General features: G+C 42.9%; 1 protein-coding gene across 1 annotated transcript in view; it reads left to right on the top strand.

Annotated features, from left to right (window-relative positions):
• The first annotated feature begins 3,518 nt into the window (after positions 1-3,518).
• Positions 3,519-18,482, top strand: part of MINDY4B (MINDY family member 4B) — a 171,113-nt gene continuing 156,149 nt past the window's right edge. Inside the window, exons 1-2 of the mRNA XM_029617353.1 lie at positions 3,519-3,714; positions 5,847-5,914. The gene's annotated coding sequence lies outside the window, so the exon portion shown is untranslated. The remainder of the gene's footprint in view (positions 3,715-5,846; positions 5,915-18,482) is intronic.

Here is an 18,482-nt window from a genome sequence, read left to right as displayed (position 1 = left end):
AAATGCAAGTTTTAAGTGAAACCTTAGAAAAGTGATTTTCTCATTCTGAAATGATGAAAACCTACTTCAAGCATGTTAGAAACAAGTTTTCACCTATTTTGGACATCTCTGAGGTGAAAATGCAAGTTTTAAGTGAAACCTAAGAAAAGCTGATTTTCTCACTCTGAAATGATGAAAACCTACTTCAAGCATGTTAGAAACAAGTTTTCAACTATTTTGGACATCTCTGAGGTGAAAATGCAAGTTTTAAGTGAAACCTTAGAAAAGTGATTTTCTCACTCTGAATGAAGAAATCCTACTTCAAGCATGTTAGAAACAAGTTTTCAACTATTTTGGACATCTCTGAGGTGAGAATGCAAGTTTTAAGTGAAACCTTAGAAAAGTGATTTTCTCACTCTGAAATGATGAAAACCTACTTCAAGCATGTGAGAAACAAGTTTTCACCTATTTTGGACATCTCTGAGGTGAAAATGCAAGTTTTAAGTGAAACCTTAGAAAAGTGATTTTCTCACTCTGAAATGATGAAAACCTACTTCAAGCATGTTAGAAACAAGTTTTCACGTATTTTGGACGAGATGTGAAAATACAAGTTGTAAGTGAAACCTTAGAAAAGTGATTTTCTCACTCTGAAATGATGAAAACCTACTTCAAGCATGTTAGAAACAAGTTTTCAACTATTTTCGACATCTCTGAGGTGAAAATGCAAGTTTTAAGCGAAACCTTAGAAAAGTGATTTTCTCACCCCGAAATGACGAAAACCTACTTCAAGCATGTTAGAAACAAGTTTTCAACTATTTTGGACATCTTTGAGGTGAAAATGCAGGTTTTAAGTGAAATCTTAAACAAGTGATTTTCTCACTCTGAAATGATGAAAACCTACTTCAAGCATGTTCGAAACAAGTTTTCAACTATTCTCGACATCTCTGAGGTGAAAATGCAAGTTTTAAGTGAAACCTTAGAAAAGTGATTTTCTCGCTCTGGAATGATGAAAACCTACTTCAAGCATGCTAGAAAGAAGTTTTCAACTATTTTGGACATCTCTGAGGTGAAAATGCAAGTTTTAAGTGAAACCTTAGAAAAGTGATTTTCTCACTCTGAAATGATGAAAACCTACTTCAAGCATGTTGGAAACAAGTTTTCAACTATTTTGGACATTTCTGGGGTGAAAATGCAAGTTTTAAGTGAAACCTTAGAAAAGTGGTTTTCTCACTCTGAAATGATGAAAACCTACTTCAAGCATGTTAGAAACAAGTTTTCATCTATTTTGGACATCTCTGAGGTGAAAATGCAAGTTTTAAGTGAAACCTTAGAAAAGTGATTTTCTCACTCTGAAATGATGAAAACCTACTTCAAGCATGTTAGAAACAAGTTTTCAACTATTTTGGACATCTCTGAGGTGAAAATGCAAGTTTTAAGTGAAACCTCAGAAAAGTGATTTTCTCACTCTGAAATGATGAAAACCTACTTCAAGCATGTTAGAAACAAGTTTTCAACTATTTTGGACATCTCTGAGGTGAAAATGCAAGTTTTAAGTGAAACCTTAGAAAAGTGATTTTCTCACTCTGAAATGATGAAAACCTACTTCAAGCATGTTAGAAACAAGTTTTCAACTATTTGGACATCTCTGAGGTGAAAATGCAAGTTTTAAGTGAAAACTTAGAAAAGTGATTTTCTCACTCTGAAATGATGAAAACCTACTTCAAGCATGTTAGAAACAAGTTTTCATCTATTTTGGACATCTCTGAGGTGAAAATGCAAGTTTTAAGTGAAACCTTAGAAAAGTGATTTTCTCACTCTGTAATGATGAAAACCTACTTCAAGCATGTCGGTCTTCATAACTCGGTGGTCTGCCAAGTTTTTTTGTTTTGTTTTTTTACTTAAAAAATGAAGTACAGAAAAGCAGTTTTTTCTGCTTTTCTGTACTTCTTTTACCTGCGCTCAGCTATTAATGCCTGCTCCAGGCAGGCGTTAATAGCTGAGTGATAAATGTGCGTCTGAAATGCAAATTTATTTTTTTGCATGCGAAGTGAATGAGTAATAGGCTCAGGTGTATTTGCTAATCCCCCTATTGCATTAGGGGGTGGATTAGCACCTCTTTAATCCACATCGGAGTGCGGCTTATACAGTGCATTCGGCTGAGCGCACTATATTGCATCGGCCCCTGTGTTCTTATCAGTTCAAAACACATCTGTGACTGTTCCTCCCTCCCTCAGACTTTTGTATCCGTTAATTGCTTACTTTCCCATCTGGGAACTGACGGCACTAGTCTTCTCAGACTTTTGCCTATTTGTAAGAATTTTTTAGCATTTCACAGTGCAAAACAGTAAAATATGAGTTCATGAAGAGGTTGGTCTGTGGCCTTCAAACTATTCTCAGTTAGTTTTCATTACAAAGGCTGGATTCAGGGCTCATGGGTTTCAGAAGGAACCTTGGTTCATGCTGCCTAAATTAGGACTGTCACTGCAGTGACTGGACGAAAGGTAAGTTGGGAAGAGATATAAAATAGGAAAAAAAATCCATGGGTTGTGTGAATTAAGGTTCACGATGCCCGGATCTCAGCCCTGATGCCAACTGAACTGAAAGTACAAAGAAGCAGACAGAAACTGCCAGGTGAGAAAAAAAAAAACATCAACCGGCTGGTAAAAAGGCTTCTAATGATTATTTTAGCCTGCTCCTTAGTGACTCGGTCTGAAGTGTATTTCTTCTTTGTGCTGTATAATTATTGTATTCATTGTATTGTCCTATCCTTGTGTGCTCCTTATATACTGGTTACACTTTATAGATAATAAATAGTATAACAATAAAATTCAGCATCTAAATAGTATTATAATATAGCTTTTCCTAGCTGAACTTTATTAGAAATAGGTAATCTCATTCAAAAAGGACTTTCCCCCATTCTGTGCCATCGATATTGTATAATACCCATAGTTTGGTAAACACAGGATCTTTTAACTGAGTAATTTTGCCAGATGTTCATTCATTTTACAGACATACTATTACTATTAACATGATTCAGATAGTGCATTCCAGATATACACAGCGCTGTACAATCAGAGACACATAAGGAACAGTCCTTGCAAGCTTTAAATCAGTGATGCCGAACTCCAATCCTCCAGTGCCTCAAACAGGCCAGGCTTTCAGGACAGCCACAATAAATATGCATGAGATGGATTTGCATACAATGGAGGCAGTGCAAGCAAATATCTCTCATGCAAACTCACTGTAGATATCCTGAACACCCGGCCTGTTTGTGCACTCGAGTGCTGGAGTTTGCCATCACTGCTTTAGACTAACTGACATGGAGGAAACACAGGAAGTACTAGCAGAAGTGCAACAAAAGGAAAGGCAAAAGGTGCTTCTGACAATTGCACCTGAACTGGATCCCGGAGCTATCACCTGTAATAATAACCTTGGGAAATAACCAAAGCCTCCTACATCCTGAAGCACGTTCCCTTCCCTGATACTGTTTACATTGCCACAGAAACGGTGGGAGGTCCTTCCAAGAGGCAGCTCCTACCTGAAAGCCAGCAGTACTGGGCAAACCAAGAGAAGAGAACTGACATTCTATGAGATCTGCCACAGAAGAGGTTTGAAACCACAGGAGAAGTAAAGCAGACAGCCAAGGCTGCGAAGGAGCAGGCAGCAAGAGGTGGAGAGACCGCTGAAAGCAGAGATGTCGCGCTAAAACCTAGAGCCGATCCCGGACAGCACAAGGTGATCATGATGTAATCATAAAGTACAGGATCCAGGTTGACTTCCTGAGTTCACTTTATTTTCTAACTGGGATTTTCAGCTGTTTATGATACTGGGGCTAGCTCCTAATGTGCCGTATCCATATCCTTTTGGTTTACCATTCACTGAATTGAGATTCACCAAATTACATCTAGGTATGCCTCGCTTTTTCATTCTGGACCAGACCAATGGGATGTTGTTAACCACTTGTACTGCATCAGCTAGCCTTTGTCAAATCAATGCATACAGTCCTCATAGAAAAACAATGAAGAAAAAATAGTCTTCCACGTAATATTTAATAGAGTGAAGTTCTGATCTTGAGCAGGAATATAGATTAGGAATATAGATGATTGAGAAGGCTGGCAGGAGGATTGCTCTGTAAATTCCTCAGTCTTTGCAGCTGAGAGGGAGGTAGCTGAAGTAAAGCAACACTATGGTGATATCAAACAAAAAAAAACACTCTAAGGGCTCGATTCACTCAAAAAGTGAACATAAATTTCAGATTGTGCTGAACAGCTAGAGTTGTAAAAGCCAATGTTTTGGATATATTCAGCAAAAGAGAAAATGGTATTCAGGTTGGCTTCCTGATTGCGTCTGATGGGGCAGGCAGGGGTTGGTGCGTGGCAGAGGGGACAGGTTTGAGTATGGGGAGGTGGGAAGATAATTGCCCCTGGCAGTGGCATCCCTTTAGCCTTTGGGACTAGCGAGGGGTACTTGTGTTATCCAGGTATGCTCTCAAGGGCACAAGAAGAGAGAAAAGGGGGTTAAAATTAAGAAAGAAAATATTCATCACCGCCTGTGAAAAGATATTCAGGGCACACAGCAGGAAGAAGAGCCAGCACAGAGGATCCAGTTACACTATTCATTCCACCCTCAAAACCTATTCACCCAAACATATACGTACTTTTTATTTACCTTCTTAAGCCTGAGCCCGAAAAATATATTTACTCCTGTCTACCACTGATGAAAGTCGAGGCTGGAGCATTGCCAAAGTCATGCAGCGTCCATTACTACCATGGCAGCAAATCTGACACTTGTACAATATTTTTTCACTTTGGAAAAAATACAAGAGGAAAAGTGACTGCAACAAACATTTTTTTTTTCACTCTGTCAGATAACACCTCCCAAAAATGTTAGCCACTATCCCTAAATTTTAGAATTGTCTATAGTTTTGAATGCAAAAAAATATATTTTTTTAAAGGGCCAGAGATCATGGCAGGCATATTTTAAAAACCAATTTGTGGGCTGGGCAAGTGCTTCAGTGACAGCACTGTGCACTGCCACAGGAATCCTAGGTTCAACTCCTGATCCTGGCTTCTGCTTCTTGGACCCGCAGGGATTGGGGATGCTGCAAAGGCAGTGTTTACCATGCCCACAGGGGAGAAAGTCCCAGCCATCACACAATGGTGACACCTAGTGGCCAGATTCAGAATGTACATGAAACAGTCTGGAGGGCATAGTTGTCTCTGGCTGCTGATCAAGGGCTGTTGCTACAGCGGCTGAGCTGACCTGGAATGGGGATATAAAAACAGGGTAGAAGCCCCATAGGAATGGCGGGTAATATATGCTTTTAAATGAATAAATAGTGTTTTATAGTGCTGTAGCCAAACAAACACTGCCTCCAAATGAGCTGAAAGCACAAAGAAGGTTTGCTCTCTCCCTTTGAAAACTTCTGACTCAGCCCAGGAAGGTGGCCCAGTAAAATCCAGGGGCTATCTGGTCCATCCCCTTGGGCTGCCATTCTTGATGTGGAATGGGATCAGTTTTACATGTGGCTGCTCCGCAACCTTTACTCTTGAGCGGTGCTTCAGGTTCACCCGTCACTTTGTGGAAAGCTGTGTGGGAGGTGCTCTAACCTCATGTCTCCTTTTTCCTGCATAGTTGTATAGAGCATACATGGCATCCTCTCATACAGCTTTGGCATGTAAGGGCTGAGCTTGCAGAATGAGCACAAGAACTAATTCTTCCTGAACCTGAGAGAGTAAACAAAGATCGCATCCAGGTCCTGAAGAAAAACAGTACACGCATTACTCTGAGCTCAAGTCATTTGTTTCCTAGTAACAGAGTTGCTACTTTATTCAGACCTAATCTTTCATCTTATTATAACTTAATAGGTGTTGCTGGAGAAAATTGAACAAGATAATACTCTTACTGATAAATCTTGCACAAGGAGTGCCTGGAGGTAAGCCAAGTGATGTGTCTGCATTCAATAATGCCAATTAATTTATTAGGACACAAATAGAACTGTCATTTTCACTGCTGCTCTCTGGACATTTTGCGTTATAAACTGGTAAAAAAAAAAACCTCTTCCCTCCTTCATGGGAGGACAAAAATCCAGATCCCTGAAAGGATTAGAGTTAGTGCTGCACGCTGTGATGCGGTGGCTAGATTTGGATTTCTTATTCAGAGCACGTGGAGGATCAGATGCATCTCAGAATTCCTGTTTGAACCCTGGTGAAAGAGCATGCCCTCCAGAACACGGAAGGTGCTACTAGGAAGGAAAACCTTCCCAGAGGTGACATGACCGAGTTGCAGGCCAATAGCACATAGTAGCTGCAGTCTGCTAAGAATCACATGGAACACTGGTGCTACCACCAGGTTAAATATATCCTGGTAGCTCCCGGGGTCATCGAGATGGGCGCTGTAAGGATTCTTTCCTTAGTGGGGAAGTCAAAGTTCCAAGGTCCTGCCGATAATCAGGGATCCAGGTGCAGATGAAGACAAGTCTTTGTGTTCCCAAGGACTTTCTTTAATGAAAAAACAGGTCAATGATAATGATTTGAAGTAACATGCAAACAAGAGTTGTAGCATCCATAATTTGATACAAGGGGGATGGTGTTACAAAACAAATCACTTTATCTACATCTAAAATATACTCGTGATCAAAAACATGCACACAGCAAACACAGTTCAATCCCTCTGGTTACCTTGCTGCCAGGTGCAGTTTTGATTGGGAAGTTTCCACCGGATCTCCACCTTCTAGTGAACATGTAAACACCAGTCTCTTCGCTCACACAGAAAAACATTTATCATGTGTGATTCCTGTTACAGGGGGGACACAGCAGATCTTCATTGCGTCCTCTGAAGAAGTGCAGATATTCCTTCCATACTTCCTTTCACTTCCCCAAACACAGTATGGGACACAGTGAATGTGGCTCCCAAATCAAAGTCTCTATTAATTAAAGAAAAGCAGCAAGGAGAAATATTTACAATCTATTTACAAGACCGTCAAAAAGTAAGATCGCACTCAAGATTATTTTCAGTTCTCATAGGAATCAAATAGTAGATTGTACCAACAGCTCAGTACATTCCTCTCCTCCCACTTATGTTACTACCAGCTTCACTCACAAATTTTGCTTTGATCTTGGGAGGAAAATTAGCTTGAGACCAGAGCAAACAGAGCCCAAATCAGAAGGTTTCCTAGTTTCCAGTCCTCTAGGACTGTTCATACTTCTCCCACCCTGGAACACTGCATTGGTAGTTGTGAGAAAGCACAAACAGCTCTTAGCTGGCATAGTCCTCCTCAATTTCTCCTGTACTGGATGGAGACTTCAGATTGGGAAGTTTTCCGTCTGCAGCAGGAAGGAAGATGTCTATAAAGCTTCACAACTTCCTCCTGTTTTTTCTGTCGCAGCTATAAGGCCAGAATTCTCCCAGGTCTCCACTATCCTCTTTCCTCCTTTAGGGAGATTAAAATAGTTGCTCCTCTCTTTAGGGCTTATGCAGTAAGGTGAGCTCGGCAGAATGCACAGTTTTATCTGTAGTTGTGTGTGCATTTTATGAGTGTAAATTTTACCACTGGTGCAGCATGTTTTTTCATGCATAAAATGTGCGTGTAAAACTCTGTGACCTGCTTAGCGCTCTTGCGTAGAAATCCCATGCAAATGAAGGCATTAAGCATTACCCACCAATGCAGAGAGGTGTGCCAGCTTAACTCACATTTTCTTAGCGCTGGAAATTTTACTTCTGGTCTGAGATGGAATAAAGTTTCCAGCGCTAGTTAAGCCGTGATATCAGTGCTAGGAGCAGGCTGCAGGAAGGAGTGACTGCAGTCCTCTGATTCAAACTTCAAACTCAACCCAAAAATCTGGTCTGCTCTGCTGCAGCCTACACCAATTAAACCCTGTTAAACAAAGTCTCACGTCCTGACTTTGCTCAGGATGCCTCTTCTATACCTGCATGGTTTGTTGTTTTAAGCAGCAATGAGATCTCCTGTCTACCTGTGAGGAAAGATTCTCCCCACAGACAACGGCAGCACCGTGCAGGACAGCCCCGGGAGCATGGCCTCCACCCCCTCCGAGAGCTGCCCCTTGGCTACCTTCAGACTCAGGGCCCTTCCCTCTACAGCCAGGCCTACGCCCAAAGTGCCAAACCGCATTTAAAATGTACACTCAGCCTGTGCTGAGTGCACATTTCAACTCCTGATGTATTAAGGGCTGATTCAATACTGTGTGCTAGCCACCGCGCATGGCCTAACACGCTATTGGACGCGTGTTTTGGATGCAGGTCCAAATCCCCAGACCCAATATGGGGATTAGTGCGTTCAAAATGTGCGTTCAAATCTCCGTGTAGCGCTCATCACATGGAAATCCATGTGCCCTTGCAATGCAGCAAATTTTATGCCAGCCCAGGGTGCATTGAAAAAAAAAAGAAAAATCCTGCTTTCTGAGATTCCTCCTAATAGAATCGTAGCAACACTATGCAGGAGGAACGATATAAAGCAGTTTTTATTTAAAAAAAAAAATTCTTTGGAAAAAAATTTTTGGACATCCAGTGCACACACAAGATACACGGTGCAGGCCATGAATCTTGTGTGTGTATATGCAAGTAGCAGGAGAAAATGGATGCTCATAGATTGAGCATCCATTTTCCCAATTGGCTTGACAGCCCACTTGACAGCCACCTCTCCCGTGTGCCTGATTCCAGGGAGGCACTAGGGACACACATTTGTCCCTAGTGCCTCCTTTTTAGCGTGACCCCCCTGATTTTAATATTGGATCGGGACCCCAGGAAAGGTGGCTGGGCACACGTTAGGAAAACGGGCGCTCAACACTGAGCACCCATTTTCTGCGCACCTTTATTGCATTGGTCCCTAGGAGTTTTAAAAAAATTAGCTTGTGTGTTAGGAAACTGTGCGCTGAATTTCAGCACACAGTTTTGACTCTCAGCTTTCAGCAATCAGCCTTTCTGTAAGGTAAGACCTAGAAATGAAAACCTCTTTACAAGGGCTCTGGACTACCATCTACTGACAGAACCTACAAGCTGCACCTTCCATTCTCCTATACCAGGGGAAGTAATTATTCTTTGTTGAAATGCTTTACTCTATAGTCCAGACTAGGGTTCCAGGCAACCCTCTTCTCAAAAGCAAAATAATAATAATAGGGATGCAGTGTTAACATCCTTTACAGGTAAAGCTGAGCTCTCTCTCCTGACTCCAACCACCCAGGGAAGTCCTGTAGACACGCCTTGTTCTGTCTCCCACTGAGATTCAATCTGCCAGTGATTTCTCTGTTTCAGTTCTCAAGGGAACTCTTGAAGGACACGCCTTTCTCCTGTTCAAGAAGGGAACTTTTTAAGTCATTTTTCTTTTACCCTCCAGAAGGAGCGTTTTGATCCTTCTCCAAAGGCCATCCAGTCTTCTCCTTGGCTTGCTTCTCTTTCTAACCATCTACCTCTTTCTCTTCCTTTATTCCAGGGGTCTTCCCTACCCTCCCAGCCTACCACTCAGCCTATTGAACTACCATCTTCCAGCTTCTCTCCCTCCCCCACTTCATCACCACCACCATTTGTTTTTTTAATTTTTATTAATTTCAACTCAAATAAGCAAGACAAAAAATCTTACATCTGTAAACAGAATGATGATTTCGAGAAACATCTCATATTATACATAATATGATAATTACACAAAAATAAGTACTCAACTATAATATCTACTAACAAATACATCATTGTTTGAAAGGAAACAAATTTTAGGGGCTAGTAATCCTGGGGAGATCCATACTATATCTGAAATTAGCTTAACATGAACAGTAGAGTATTCCTTTATTAGATCAGTTCAGGGATCGCTCTTGCCCAGGAGGAATTGTTGTTATTGCACTCCTGGAGTTTAAGAAGGATTTCAATTGCTTAGGGAAAAAGAAAATGTAACAATCATTTTGACCCCGTATCACACACTTACAGGGATATCTAAGTGTAAAAGAATATCCCAAAGTAATCACTTGGGCCCTCAAAGACAAAAAATCACGCCTTCTAACCTGTGTCACCCTAGCAAAGTCAGGAAATACATGAATAGTTTGCCCATATTTTTTAAATATCTCCTCATTGTTTCATTCAACTATTGCTCCATTATAAAGGAAACAAGCAGGGTAGCCCTCTCTATAGGGATGTGAATCGTTTTAGGACGATTAAAATTATCGTCCGATAATTTTAATATCGTCTTAAACCGTTATGGAACACAATACAATACAGATTCTAACGATTTATCGTTATAAATCGTTAGAATCGTGAGCCGGCACACTAAAACCCCCTAAAAACCCCCCCCCAACCCTTTAAATTAAATCCCCCACCCTCCCGAACCCCCCCCAAATAACTTAAATAACCTGCGGGTCCAGCGGCGGTCCGGAACGGCAGCGGTCCGGAACGGGCTCCTGCTCCTGCATCTTGTCGTCTTCGGCCGGCGCCATTTTCCAAAATGGCGCCGAAAAATGGCGGCGGCCATAGATGAAAAAGATTGGACGGCAGGAGGTCCTTCCGGACCCCCGCTGGACTTTTGGCAAGTCTCGTGGGGGTCAGGAGGCCCCCCACAAGCTGGCCAAAAGTTCCTGGAGGTCCAGCGGGGGTCAGGGAGCGATTTCCCGCCGCGAATCGTTTTCGTACGGAAAATGGCGCCGGCAGGAGATCGACTGCAGGAGGTCGTTCAGCGAGGGTTCCGGCGCCTCGCTGAACGACCTCCTGCAGTCGATCTCCTGCCGGCGCCATTTTCCGTACGAAAACGATTCGCGGCGGGAAATCGCTCCCTGACCCCCGCTGGACCTCCAGGAACTTTTGGCCAGCTTGTGGGGGGCCTCCTGACCCCCACGAGACTTGCCAAAAGTCCAGCGGGGGTCCGGAAGGACCTCCTGCCGTCCAATCTTTTTCGTCTATGGCCGCCGCCATTTTTCGGCGCCATTTTGGAAAATGGCGCCGGCCGAAGACGACAAGATGCAGGAGCAGGAGCCCGTTCCGGACCGCTGCCGTTCCGGACCGCCGCTGGACCCGCAGGTTATTTAAGTTATTTGGGGGTGGGGGATTTAATTTAAAGGGTCGGGGGTGGGTTTTAGGGGGTTTTAATGTGCCGGTTTTTTCGATTTTTCGATTTTTCGATTTTTTAACGATTTTTCACGATTTTTCACGATATTTTACCCCCCCAAACGGCAACAATACGATTCCCTCCCCCTCCCAGCCGAAATCGATCGTTAAGACGATCGAGGACACGATTCACATCCCTATCATCGGATCGGTGGAGTCTTCAAGAAACTGTGTAAGATTAGAAATACCATCCGGTTGACTTCCTTGAGCCTATTTTATGCCTTTCTTTGCTAGAAAGGCATAAAATAGGCTTTATTTATGGCTGGTGTCTTATCTAAGATTTTGATGGAAATAATTTTTCAAGATAGTATATATTGCTTCTCCCATAACTCTGGGAAAGTTAACGAAATGCAAATTCAAGTGTCTGGTATAATTTTCTAAATACTCCAGTCTCCGCGAACAGATCCCAAAGTCTTTGACAAGCTTGAAATTACATGCTTGGGTTTGTGCCAATGTCTGTTGTGTGGAAACCATTTGATTCTTTATTTCTTGGAATTGGGTATCAAAAGCAACATTTTGAGAGTTTACTTTGATATTTAATTTCTCAATTTTGCTCTGGCAAACCTTCATTGAGCTTCCAAAGCTCACAATAAGATCCCATATCGCTTCAAGAGTTATTATAGCCGGTTTAGGTGGGAGCTGGAAACACTCACCCCCTACTCCAGCTTGTGCCTCTCTCGATGGTCCCAGCGTCGCTGCTTCAGCTTTTCCTCCCAACTCCTCCGACTCTTCTGTTGGGGAAGAAGAAATAGGTGGAGGAAAAACTTCAAAAGGTAACAAAGTCTCCAGTAAGCCAGGAGAGAAGTCTGGCAGTAATCCTCCACTCTGACCCCCCCCCCCCCCCGTCGCAGTCGCTCCAATGATGACATCATCTTGGACTGCAAGCTCGAGGGGAGGAACGCTGGAAACCAGAGCCAGCGGGAAGCGCTGATCTGCGGGACTCAGTGTGGTTTCCCCAGGCGACTGCAGTGATCTCTCACTGCTAGTCGCAGCGGGGAGAGGAACCCCCTGCGCTACTGTTCTGGCAGCAAATGAAGATATTAGTCGCTGACCTGAAGATAGGGGCTCATCTGGAGGGAAGACACGAACCCTGCCTTTTCTCTTCGAGGGCATTGTAAAGGCAAATTAAGGTAACTCGGGAGAGAGCGTATCACTGCCGCCGCTCACGCCGCCATCTTGGCCCCCTTATGCACCACCACCTTTTTAAAATTTATGGTTAAACACCATAACATTCAAATAATATAGTATTAAAGCTGTGCAGTGCTACTTTATGAAATATCAAAAGAAGGAAAGAAAAGATTTGGCTTTGAGGCTTGGCTGTATGCTGCAGTGCAGAAGATACAGGGTGTAGGGCCCATGGAAATGAGGCGAGCTGCAGAGCTGATGTACTCACCCTCTAAGGAACGAGCTACTGCGGCAACTCCAAGGGTTCATCTTGGAGAAGACTTCTCGCCAGTCCACTGGCCGGAAAGTGTTGCTATCACCTGGGTATGTCCTCTAAGGAGAGGTAATGCATGAAAGAGGGGGAAATGGGGTTAAAATAAAGACATAGATAAATGAAAGAGAAAAAAAGAGTGAGAAAGGGAAAATACAACCTGCTAAGCATTTCAGTCACATAATTAGCACCCCTAAGTTACAACATTAAAACTATAACTGATAGACTGTTGAAAGTAACAGATGCTGGGAAGCAGTAAAACAGATGGCTTTTCATGTTTCCTGTTAAATCTTTTCACAAACCTGGACACTCTCATTTCATGGCTCCTGCCATGCTGTAAGACTCTGAATGACCTTGCTAAGTAAGCAGAGCTCAGAGTGGGCACCACCAGGAGGGCTCCGAAGGTTGGGCACCACCTTCATATGGTTTACCGAAATCAGCTAAGAGACACACGTGCATAGCAAACAAACAGGGTCATTTATCAAAATGCGTTAGGGTGTTATCACAGGCATTAGGGCTCTATCGCCCACAATAAATACCGCATCGTGAAATGCATATTAAAAATTAGTATTTAAGTGGGAGGATTTTGGGTGAAGTAAATGAAAATGAGGGTCGGTTAATGGTATTTATTGCAAATGGATTCTGGAGGGAGGGAGCGAGAGAGAGAGAGCTTCTGTGGAGGCTCACTTATATTTGAACTTTTTATACCACTGTAAGAGGGGGCATTATTAACTCTGGGTGAGTATTGTAGCGTGAGTTGGGTTTCAGGAGGCAGTTTAACATGCGCAGTCATACGTAGGAACAGGACAGTTACCATCAATGAAGATTTAACATGATTGGGAGTGATGAAAGGTGAAAGAAGAGTAGATTTGTACCATGTTCTCTCTACTTAGCTGCAATCAAGCTAGGTAGAGAGTCAATGGTACAAATCTATTTTCAAAGGGTCTAGCTGCTTAACTTTGGAAATTGGGCAACTAGATGGGCACTTTGAAAACTGACTGGGAATGAGTAGCTAAATTTTAGCCATTCTAAAAGTGGGCAGCCTCAGAGGCATACCTGGGGTTGGAGGAGGGGCAGGGAGATGGGAGACTTAGTGGCTCAACCACTGCATAGAAAAGGCTGTTAAATATTAGCCATCTAGGTTTAGATGAATTTCCACAGCCATCAAGGTTTAGAGAAATTTCACCCAACTCGTGAAAATTCATCCAGTAGAATATAAGAGCAGATCAGATCCACAAGGTCTAGCTTTTCCATCTGTTCTCCCTTTCTTCTGCAGATCCATCATTATTTCGGGATTAATCCATGCCTCTGCACTCTTAAGGATCCTCTGTGCTCATTTTATGTATAAACCTGATTTATTTCTCTGTGACAGCAAATCTGTTTCATGAATAATAGCCATTTAACATATTTTGTAACTCTGCCTGCTTATGTTTTGCAAACTGACCTTCCTCTTTCTCTCAAGAAAATTATTAGCTATGCTTAAGTTTTGTACACTGTCATTAAGCATAGCTAACATTTTTCTTGAGAGAAAGAGGAAGGTCAGTTTGCAAAGCATAAGCAGGCAGAGTTACAAAACAAGCTAAAAGGTAATATTCACAAAATAGACTGAGAATGTCAAATAAAACAATTCAAGTTCCAAGTGTTGCCTCTAGAGGGCATTAGCATGCTATTGTCAGTCATTTTTGGAACAAGCTCACAAAATGATGGCAGAAAGTTAGTGACAAACGTCCCACAGGTCAAGACCATATTTATAAACTATCTGGAATAAGGAAAGGACAGCAGAAAATAAATAAGCAAAATAAAATAGCTAAGATAGATAAATTCACTGGATAAGACAGGGAGATAGTATAATATATAAATAAGAAGGACAGGAAAGTTAGAATGGATAAACAGATGTTTCTTAAGTGGGTACATTAAATAGAACTGGAGAGTAAATTACTCTTCCTTATAACTCTTGCATGTCCTTTAATTCAGGAACTCTTATCAAGAGACCTCTAGTTTATTACTACAGCTCTCATTCTTCTATCTCTCCTTTTTCAGCTATCAGTCAATGTCATCTCTCCCACTCTGTCACTCCATAGGGCCAGCAAGACCTATTAGACCAGTGGTTCTCAAACTTTTTTCTGTTGGGACACACCTGACAGATGGTTCTCACATGTGTGACACACTTATCACATGACCATCATAAGGCTAAATGTAAAAGTACAGTTTGCATCCACAGGAACCCCCCTGACCCACAATTATGGATGTAAAGCAGAATTATGACATTCCCCGTACAACTCACCGTACAAAAAAGATATTCTAGTTCTATTGTCATCTCAGTAATAGCAACACAAACTCCTATTACCAGGCTCAATAGCTCTACTTGTGAAAAGACAGCAGTTTATCACCAATGTATGTCCTCTTGAGAAAATACAACAAATAAGACTGATACAAATGCTTACATGTTAATAAAATACCTCAGTCACATAAGAACTTAAGAAATTGCCATGCTGGGTCAGACCAAGGGTCCATCAAGCCCAGCATCATGTTTCCAACAGAGGCCAAACCAGGCCACAAGAACCTGGCAATTATCCAAACACTAAGAAGATCCCATGCTACTGATACAATTAATAGCAGTGGCTATTCCCTAAGTCAACTTGATTAATAGCCATTAATGGACTTCTCCTCCAAGAACTTATCCAAACCTTTTTTGAACCCAGCTACACTAACTGCACTAACCACATCCTCTGGCAACAAATTCCAGAGCTTTATTGTGCATTGAGTGAAAAAGAATTTTCTCCGATTAGTCTTAAATGTGCTACTTGCTAACTTCATGGAATGCCCCCTAGTCCTTCTATTATTTGAAAGTGTAAATAACCGAGTCATATCTACTCGTTCAAGATCTCGCATGATCTTAAAGACCTCTATCATATACCCCCTCAACCGTCTCTTCTCCAAGCTGAACAGCCCTAACCTCTTCAGCCTTTCCTCATAGGGGAGCTGTTCCATCCCCTTTATCATTTGGTTGCCCTTCTCTGTACCTTCTCCATCACAACCATATCTTTTTTGAGATGCGGCAACCAGAATTGTACACAGTATTCAAGGTGCGGTCTCACCATGAAGCGATATAGAGGCATTATGACATTTTCTGTTTTATTAACCATTCCCTTCTTAATAATTCCTAACATTCTGTTTGCTTTTTTGACTGCTGCATAGAACCGACCTAACATACTCCCAGGATCTGCAGTAATGCATATGAAACTAATCTGCACACAGTTACACCTGTATTATGGAATGCACTCAAACAGTAACAACCCTACCTATGAAAAGGAAACACTACAAATATTAAATCAGGCCCTAAACACCAATACACCTCCTATTAGGAAAACAGAACTAGCCAAGCAGCTATAGATCCCAACACAGAAATAATTGTATAACTATACTAATAAGCAGAATAAATGTTTCACAACAACTATGAACAGAATAATATCCAACAATTAAAAACTCATAAAAATTATTTTAAATTCTCCAAACACCAATAAAATATTTCAAAACAGCAGACACATCACATAATATTCAGTAATTAAAATGGCAGTCAATCAAGAAAAATAAACTTATAAAGCCACCTTTACTAACCCCCTCCAGCAGCTCTCCTACTCCTCTTCCATGCAGGCAGTAGCACACACCAGAAGCAGCAGTAGTGGCTGAAGCTCTGTACTCATGGTCCTCTTCCTTAGGTCCCACAACCAGCCTCTCTATCTCTCACACACACACACACCAGTCACACCCCCATGACCAGTTTCTGTCTTTCACACACCAATCATCTCCCAACTAGTCTTTCTCTTACACATACACCAGACACCTTCCTGAATAGTCTCCCTTTCTCATGCACACATACACACAGGCTTCCCACTCCCATGTTCTATCTTACATATACAGGCTTCTCACTCCCATGCTGTGTCTCACAAACACCCAGGTTTCTCACTCCTATGCTAGCTTTCTCCACATGCACAGGCTTCTCATTCCCATAATCACTTTCTTTCTCTCTCACACACACATACCAGTCACACTCACATACCAGTTTCTGTCTCTCACACACCAATCATGATCAGTCTTTCCCTTACATACAGATACACCAGTCACCTTCCCAAACAGTCTCTCTCTCTCATGCATGCACACACACACACACACACACACACAGGCTTCCCACTCCCATGTTCTATCTTACATATACAGGCTTCTCACTCCCATGCTGTGTCTCACACACACCCATACACCCAGGTTTCTCACTCCTATGCTAGCTCTCTCCATATGCACAAGCTTCTCATTCCCATAATCACTTTCTCTCTCACACCACACACTCCAGTCATCTCCCTGACCAGTCACTTCCATTGTCTCTCCTTTATACACACATCACCTCTCTGACCAGTTTCTTTCAATCACACACATGCTTTCTCTCAGACACTTACATAGATGATCTCAATCAAATGCTCTCACTTACACACAGGCTCTCAATCACAGTTACACATACACACTCTCAATCACACATATATTCTCTCACTTACAGACAGGCTGGTTGGCTGTCTCTCTCTCTCACTTCCTGCCTCCTTCCCCCTCCCCGAGCACAAATGGTAGCTGCAGCAGCCTCCTCTTCTAGCCCCCGCAGGCCAAGAAAGAAGAATCCCATCGGCCACAGGAGGCTAATTCTGCTGTCTCGTTTGCCGATTGCCATCTGCTTCATTTTTTGCTCTGGGCCCATGCTACTGCTCGGGGCTGATGCTGCCGCCGCTACTTTTCTATGCAGCCTGGCTTTTTCTTCTTCCCACGCACCCCACTGCACATCAATTCCTGTTCCGGGTCAGGGGGGCAGGTGCAGGAAGAAGAAAAGGCCCAGCCGCAGTTGCCAGCCTCCACTAACACTGCTGCCGTTCCCATCTGGGCTTGAACGTGCTGATAGCCCGGGCGGCAACGGCAGCAGTGGAAGATTGTCCGTCTCTCACTCGGTGAAGGAAGAGGAAGGAAGAGCAGCGGGAGACCAGTAGCACGCGACACACCTGCCGCTGCATGGCGACACACTGGTATGTCGCGACACACCGGTTGAGAATCGCTGTATTAGACAGCACAGGATGTTGCCTAGGGTGGCAAAAACCTCTCAGGCTTCCTCAACTGCCTCAGGTGGCTTCTGACCATCTATGTACTTCCCCCTTTGCTCACTCCAAGCACCACACCAAAACAGCATGGCGGCTCTGGACCCCCCACAATAAACACACAGTACCAAGTAATCTTCCCTCCTTGTGCACTGGGACTATGAGCCGGCATGCGCTCACTGGCCCAGCAGCAGCCCCCTCCTCTTCCCACACAGGCTTCCTGTTGGAACAGAAACTGCAGGGGAGGAGCTGGGACTTCCGTGGGTACTGTGAGTGGGTGCTGACTCACAGTCCGCATGCACAGGGCAGAAATGCCAGCAGTTTTGGAAGACATGATGCTGGAGGCACAAGGGGAGGTAGGGTGGCAGTGGGAGTGGTCTGGGTAAGAACTGAAAGAGCCAAATTTTGAAGCTATGCTGGACAGCAGAATTTGTTGTAATGGCTTTCTCTTCTGTACATCTCATCCTCTCTAACCCTCCATCTTACTCACTCCATCTTTCACCTTTCATTTCCCATCTCTCTGTCCCACTGCCTCCTCCTACCCCTCCCCCACTTCCCCTTCTCTTTTTCTATTCCATCTCTTTTCCAATTTTTCTGACACCCAGAAACAAACAAGAGAAAAGTGAATAATGAGCTAGAAGAAGAAATTAAAGAAGACAGTACTTAACAAGCAGAAATATGGCTTAACACAAAGGAATCCTCATGTCCTGAGATGCCCCCTCTTCAACCCAGCTGGGGGTTGGGGATCTCTAAGAAGTTCCTATAATCACACTCACTGAAGACAATAATGTAAAAGTTAGATTTTTTAACAAGTTTAAACCAAGAGCTGAATAACTAAT

Source organism: Rhinatrema bivittatum, chromosome 9 (assembly GCF_901001135.1).
Source record: "Rhinatrema bivittatum chromosome 9, aRhiBiv1.1, whole genome shotgun sequence".
Classification (NCBI taxonomy): Eukaryota; Metazoa; Chordata; class Amphibia; order Gymnophiona; family Rhinatrematidae; genus Rhinatrema; species Rhinatrema bivittatum.
Note: the sequence above shows the minus strand (reverse complement) of the source record. Positions and strands in the feature narration are given on the sequence as shown.